The sequence below is a fragment of the Tupaia chinensis genome, unplaced genomic scaffold (assembly GCF_000334495.1).
Source record: "Tupaia chinensis unplaced genomic scaffold, TupChi_1.0 Scaffold149333_1, whole genome shotgun sequence".
NCBI classification, from domain to species: Eukaryota; Metazoa; Chordata; class Mammalia; order Scandentia; family Tupaiidae; genus Tupaia; species Tupaia belangeri.
In genome coordinates, this window is record NW_006209177.1 from 3,361,985 (window position 1) to 3,369,334 (window position 7,350).

The window sequence follows — 7,350 nt, forward strand, 5'->3', positions numbered from 1 at the left end:
AAAAAAAAAGAAATTGAAAATGACACAAAAAAAGTGGAAGGACATTCCATGTTCCTGGATTGGAAAAATTAATGTAATCAAAATGGCAATTCTACCCAAATTAATCTACATATTTAATGCAATCCCAATCAAAGTACCAGACACATTCTTCAAAGATCTGGAAAAGACAATCAGAAAATTGGTCAGTAATCATAAAAGTGTTCATATTGCCGAAGCAATCCTGCAAAAGAAGAGTGGAATGGGCGACATCTCACTCCTTGACCCAAAGATATACTATAAAGCTGTGGTAATCAAAACAGCATGGTACTGGCACAGAAACAGACAGGTGGACCAATTGAACAGAATAGAGTCCCTAAAAATAAATTCCCAAACATACAGTCAAATGATGTTTGACGGGGGCCAGCAGTTGGCATAATGGCTATGTCACTGGACTCCCACATAGTCGACCGCGGTTCGCGTCCCGGACCCAGTGGCTTAAGACTCGTGCTGGGCGCATGTGCGTGCATGCCCAGGATCCCGAGGGGAGAATGGAGGAGAGGGGATTGCGGTGTGGCCGTCCCCCCTGGGAACTGCTCCTGGTAAACACTGGGAAAACTCTGGAAGACATTGGGGTAGGCAAAGACTTCTTCAAAAAGACCCCCGAAAGCACAGTCGATAATCCTGAAGATAGACAAGAGAGATTACATCAGACTAAAGTTTTTGCATGGCAAAAGACACAGTAATTAGTGTGAATCGACAGGCCTCAGAATGGGAAAATATATTTTTTTTTTACCAAAAAATGCATCAGATAAGGCACTGATAACCAGAATATACGAGGAACTCAAGCAGCTGTTCTGAAAAAAGATGATCAACCTCATTAAAAGATGGGAGAATGAGTTGGAAAAAAAACACTAAGGATGACTTACGAATAGACAAAAGGCATAAATGCGCAACATCCCTCATTGTAAGGGAAATGCAGATCAAAACAACAATGAGATACCACCTAACCCCAGTCAGAATGTCTAAGATTAAAAAAAAAAATGATAAGTGCTGGCGGGGGAATGGTGAAAGAGGAACTCTCCTACACTGCTGGTGGGAATGTAAATTGGTCCAGCCACTGTGGAGAACAATTTAGAGATTTCTCAAAAACCTACAAATGGAACTACCATATGATCCAGCAATCCCACTCCTTGGTATCTACCCAAAGGACAGAACAATTCTTAATCGGAAAAGTGCTCGGACACCGATGTTTATTGCGGCATTATTCACAACTGCTAAGACATGGAACCAATCCAAATGCCCATGAACAGATAAATGGATAGAAAAACTGTGGCACATACACACCATGGAATACTACTTAGCCATAAAAATAACAAGACCCTGGATTTTGACAGAAAGTAGATGAATATGGAAGATGTACTGCTGAGTGAAGCAAGTCAGGCTATGAAGGAGAGACACTGTATGTCCCCACTTAATATATACCGAGTGTCCGCACTCTATGACTGAAACTGATCGACTAAAGGATATAGAAACACAGAAAATGGTTGTGAATACCAGAAATAGTGTGGGAAGAGGGTAAGTGAAAGAATAGAGTTTGAAGAAAGACATTTAGAAGAAAAATAGAGAGGCAAAGCATTAATGGGACAAAGAAATGAGGTTACTACCTATTGAAGATAACTTTATAGTATTATCAACTGGACTAGGAAGAAATGTATACATGTTGGATATTCATTTTGCAAGCTAAATAATGTGATTGAATGTATAAAAGAACTTGAAATAAAATATAATTAAAAATAAAATAGTTTAGTGATTTTTGGCTATCTCCTATTATCTTACTGAAGCATTGTTGAATGGATAAGATATTGAAAGGAAGCTACTTTGTTATAGGATTATAAATTCAAATCCGTCATTAAAAAGTTTTGCAAGGTAATGCTCACTTACTTTATATCAAGTTGAAATACTGATACATACATCTCGATTTTATAATTCAAGACTGCAGGCAAATACTTCTAATTCACCATGGTAATAAGATAATTAAAAATATTTATATTTTCTTTAAAAAGGACATGCTAATTATTAACACCTTCTGTCATTCTAAACTCAGATAAGGCAAAATATCCCCCCTCCCATGAATATTCTGCTCTGTGAGTTAAGTGGTTTAAAGTTAGAAGCAACACTCATCAAAGGTTTAACACTTCCACTATAGAGTAGATACAAATAAACATAGTCTGCTAACTTCTATTTAAACATCTAATAAGTAGAAATCAACAGGAATCAATTAACTGGAATTAGAAGAATACCATTACAATTTGAATATTTTTAGTATTTGTTTCATACTCTCAAAATAAAGAGTAATGCCATTTCCCTGCATTTTGATGTGATTTCACTGTAAATTCTGTGCCCAGATTATATACTTAATGTTGAAATTGGATGGTCACTCATACATTATTCAAATACTCCAGAAAACAAATCATGATTGGTTATTATTATAATAGTTAGCTATCACAAAACTTTAGTAGAAATAAAGGAATCACAGAAATCAAAACCAAACACAATAAGAACTAGTGAAAATTAAGTGGACAAACAGGTCCAAGAAAAAACAGACTTGTAATATTCTTAAATGAAAGAGAATAAACCTCATGTTTTGTCTTAATAAATATTGCATTCAAGATAATGGCAATCCTTTTCTCCAGTGTTTATTTATTTTTAGGTTTTTGCCATAGGGTGTGTGTGCTCACTGGAGAGAGATAGAGAGACAGAAGGGAAGTGAGAAATCACCCCCCTATGGGGGGATGACCACACTATAATTTCTTCTGCTCCAGTCTCTTCTTGGGATTTTGGGTACATATTCACATGTGCCCGGCGTGACTTTCAGGCTGCCAGGTCAGGGACTCGAACCACAGTTAGTCATATGAGTGTCCTGTGCCTTAACCACCATGCCACCTGCTGGCCTCTGTGAGACTATCTTTAATATACCGTGCTGGGCAGGTAATCTAGTGACAACATAAAAGTTATAGTAGTTAGAATAGAAAATAATAAGTTATAAATTAATATCAATAACCAATCCATATTTCTCACAAGGCTACTAGAGAGGATATGTGTATTTATAAAACTAATTCTAAAAAAATAATAAGTGCCTGATTTTTAAAACCTTAATTTTAAAACCTAAATCTATATTCTCCCATTCTGAGGGTTGTCAATTTACTCTAATTATTCTTTCTTTTGCTGTGCAGATGTTTTTAAATCTGATGTAATCCCACGTGTCTATTTTGGGATTATTGCCTGTGCTTTGCAGAGGGGGTCTTATTTAAGAAGTCTTTGTGTACTCCAATGTCTCCAAGGGTTTTCCCTGTGTTTTCCACCAGTAGTTTTATAGTTTAATGTCTTAGGTTTAGATTTTTGACTCATTTTGACTTGATTTTTGTTAAATGCCTCAGATAAGGGACTGATAACTAGAATACACAGGGAACTCAAGCAGCTTACCTGGAAAAAAATAATCAACCCATTTAAAAGATGGGCAAATAATCTGAACAGACAACTCTCTAAGGGAGACATATGAATGGCCAAAAAGCATATGAAATAATGCTTAACATCACTTATCATAAGGGAGATGTAAATCAAAACCACAATGAGGGACCAGCAGATGGAGTAATGATTACATTGCTGGACTCCCACACAGTCGACCATGGTTCGAGTCCCAGACCTGGCAGCTTAAAACTCACACCAGGCGCATGTGCAAGCATGTGTGCCCAAGATTCCAAGAGGAGAACGGAGGAGAAGGGATTGCGGAGTAGCCATCCCCCATGGTGGGGGGTGATTTCTCGCTTTCTGTCTCTCTGTCTCTGTCTGTCTGGTGAATGCACATGCCCTATAGCAAAAATCTCTTTTAAAACACACGCACGCACGCACACATGTGATATCACCAAAAACCAGTCGGAATGGCTAAGATTAAAAAAAAAAAAAGAAGAAGAATGATAAGCATTGGAGAGGCTGTAGAGAAAGGAGAACTCTCTACATTGTTGTTTGAATGTAAACTAATATAGTCACTGTGGAAAACAATATGTAGATTCCTCAAGGACCTATAAACAGAGCTATCATTTGATCCAGCAACTCTACTCCTGGGTATCTACCCAAAGGACAGGAATACACTCAGTTGGAAAAACATTTGCACATCAATGTTCATTGTGATATTCACAATCACTAAGACATAGAACCAACCCAAATATCCATGAAAAGATGAATGGACTGAAAAAGTGTGCCACATATACACTACGGAATACTACTCAGCCATAGAAAATGATTAGACACTGGTATTTGATAGAAAGTGACAAATATAGAAGATTCACTCCCAAGAAAAGAAAGCCAGACTACGAAGGAGAGTCACTGTATGTTCTCACTCAATATACACTGAATGTTGGCACTATATGGCAGAAACTGAAATACTGGAAGCTATAAAAACAGAGAGCAATGGTGACACTAGAGACAGAGCAGGAGGAGAGTGGGAAACTGGGGAGAGTAAGAGGGAGGGAATCAAGGGGAAAAAGAAAGAAATAAAACATTTTAGGGACACAAAAATGGAAAATTATTTGTTGATGATAATGTGTATGGTAATATCTTTGACTGAACCAACATACAGTGTATTCATGATGGGAAAATTAAAAAAAACTAAATTTATTATTATGAAGATTCTTTAAAACAGAGTTTCTGCTGAATGTTTATGATTAGATTACAAGAGAGATCTTTGCTGATCTATCCAGTAGTTAATGTATATACAGGAAAGCTGTTATCTGATACTTTACCAATGGAACATTTTGAACACCCAATGCAAATCTTAACTCCACTAGACTACTACACCAAATTCCCTACTCACACAACACTGGACCACAATAAGACTAATAACATGCCTATGTGTAGGGTGGTAAAATAACAGAAGGGGAGGGAAATAAGAGGAATTATCACTGAGTCATAGGAATTAACTCTTAATTAATAAAGCACTTTCCCACTATGCTGGACTAAGGGGGAAAAAAGCTTTTACTGTGTTATTAAATCCTATGGAGGAAAACAAAGCAAGTAACTTGGTATAATAGGTTACTTTGCATAGTATCTCTTGGTACCAAGGGAATGTGTGGAAATCATTCCCATTAAGTAAAGGATTTCCAGAGAGGACTGAGAAAAGTAAGATAGGTATAACTTTTCTTTGTGCTACCCTAAAGTCATTAACTATAAAAAGTTAAACACTTCTCTTTTCAGTTACATCATATTTAAAATAGCAAAAATGTTTTTCCTAGGACAATTTTATATACATAAATATAACAATGAAGAAAAAAGATCTAGGAAGTGACACTGCTAATGCAAATTACTGAGGAAATTTGGATTCACTCAATAAAGAAATTGATTAAAATGATAATTTAAAATATACTAAGGTCCCCCACAAATCACCTTCCCCAACAAATGCATCTTCAAAGAAAAGCTTCTGCTTGGGCCAGAACAACCTCACAGAATCATTAAGACAACATAAAGTGAAGGATTAAATATTCCATATTATAAATAATTTACTAAGGTTTCTTGAAGCCCATACTTTCCATTTAAATTAATTTGTGGTTTAAAAAGAAATTACACCTGTAAAAAAAAAAAAAAAAGCCTGAAAAAAAAAAAAAAAAATGCAAAAAAAAAAAAAAAAAACAAAAAAAAATACAAAAACAAGATAAAAAATTTTCACTGACAGAAACATTTTCCAAACTTTTCACTACATACTAATTTAGAGGTCATGAATATTTAACTTTTTTCTTCTTAAATTATGCAAGGTGCTTTTTTTGTGGGGGTGGGAAGGCTTCATTTAGGACAAAAATAATGCTACATTAGTTTATTATATTCCATTCAGAACCATTTGGACAAAGGAAAAAGGTATAGGTAACTCTGAAAAGAACAAATGTAACATTGGGCTTTTACCAAAAAGAAGGAAAAAAGGGAAGTCACTTGAAAGTCTAACACTATGCTTGTTTTGAATCATGTAGTACTATAAGGCAAAACATCTTCCTTTGATAATTAAACCTTTCTTTTCTCTCTAGAGTAAACAAATTAGAAAGGAAACAGGAAAGACAGCATAATTGAATCATGTTAAAGTAAGGACAGTTGGCTAATATCATGATTTATAAATTGTTAATAAAGGATCAAGAATTAGGCCAGTCAGGTGGTGTGGTGGTTAAGGTGGCTGGATCCCACATGGCTGTCTGGGCAGTACAAGTCCTGGACTTGGTGGTTTGAAACACATGCTGGGTACATATGAATGTGTGTCCAAAATCCAGAGAGGTGAGTGGAGGAGACGGGATTGTGGCATGGTCGTCCTCCCAGGGGGTGCTTTCTCACTTCTCTCTCCCTTTCCTTCTCTATCTCTCTCTGGCAAGTTAGGTACCCTAGAGAAGATCTAAAATAAATAAATAAATAAAAATAATTTTTAAAAATTCAATTAAGTTAGTGAATTATAGTAAAAACAATGCACATGACAGATTCCTACATTTTGTTAATGTTTCAGTAAGGGGTTCCATCATAAAGTTGAACTGTGAAATTATCTAAAAATGTAATACATAGGAAGGAAAATGAAATTTTAGAAAACCTTAAGAAATTGTTATAAATTACCCAAGATTCATGAACAATCCCCCCAACTTGTATTTTGTTTAAAGTAATATATGATACAAATAAATTTCAAGTATCAAAAGTGTATTATTACAGTAATACCACTTTGCAACTTCAGAATTCTTGGTTTATAATAAAACTGTGAAGTGTGTATATGTGTGTATATGTTTAAATAAATAAAATCGTTGGTCTTATCCATTGCAGAAGTCCAGCATCTTAAAATGATGCTCAACAAGTTGCAGAGGGACAAGTCTGGAAGCAACATACAAACTGAAAAGAAACTACTTGTGTTTTTACCATTTTACATTATTATCATCTCCAGTATTTTTTCTTATCCAAATACGAACTCACACCTTGCTTGAGCCAGCCATTCTGTGCAGTTGCCATTTGCATGTTTCCAATATCATCATATTCTTTATGTGTTCTCTTCAAACTATCTGTGGTACCAGAATGAACAGATAATGATCATTCCATCTGGAGTGGCATCAATACAGACATCATCTGTACTGTTAGTTTTGCTAAATGGATGGCTCCATATTCCTGAAGTTGATGGACAAATCCAGCATGAGGATTAAAACAAAATCTTTTTTGAACATAAGCAAATGCATCTCTGTACTTCATTCCAAATGCTTCCATAACAATATGCAATAACCAAGGCAGCACTTCTGGAGATCCCTGCATTTCCATGGACGAGAACTGTTCCTTCAGTTTGTAAGCACCCATCAATAACTTTTGTTG

General features: G+C 35.6%; 1 protein-coding gene across 3 annotated transcripts in view; it reads right to left on the bottom strand.

Moving 5' to 3' along the window:
- Positions 1-7,350, bottom strand: part of TMEM185A (transmembrane protein 185A) — a gene marked incomplete at its 5' end in the record, with an annotated part of 48,157 nt that overhangs the window by 9,326 nt on the left and 31,481 nt on the right. Inside the window, 1 exon segment of one of the 3 annotated variants that reach the window (XR_001369896.2) lies at positions 6,966-7,049. 3 annotated transcript variants of the gene reach the window in all.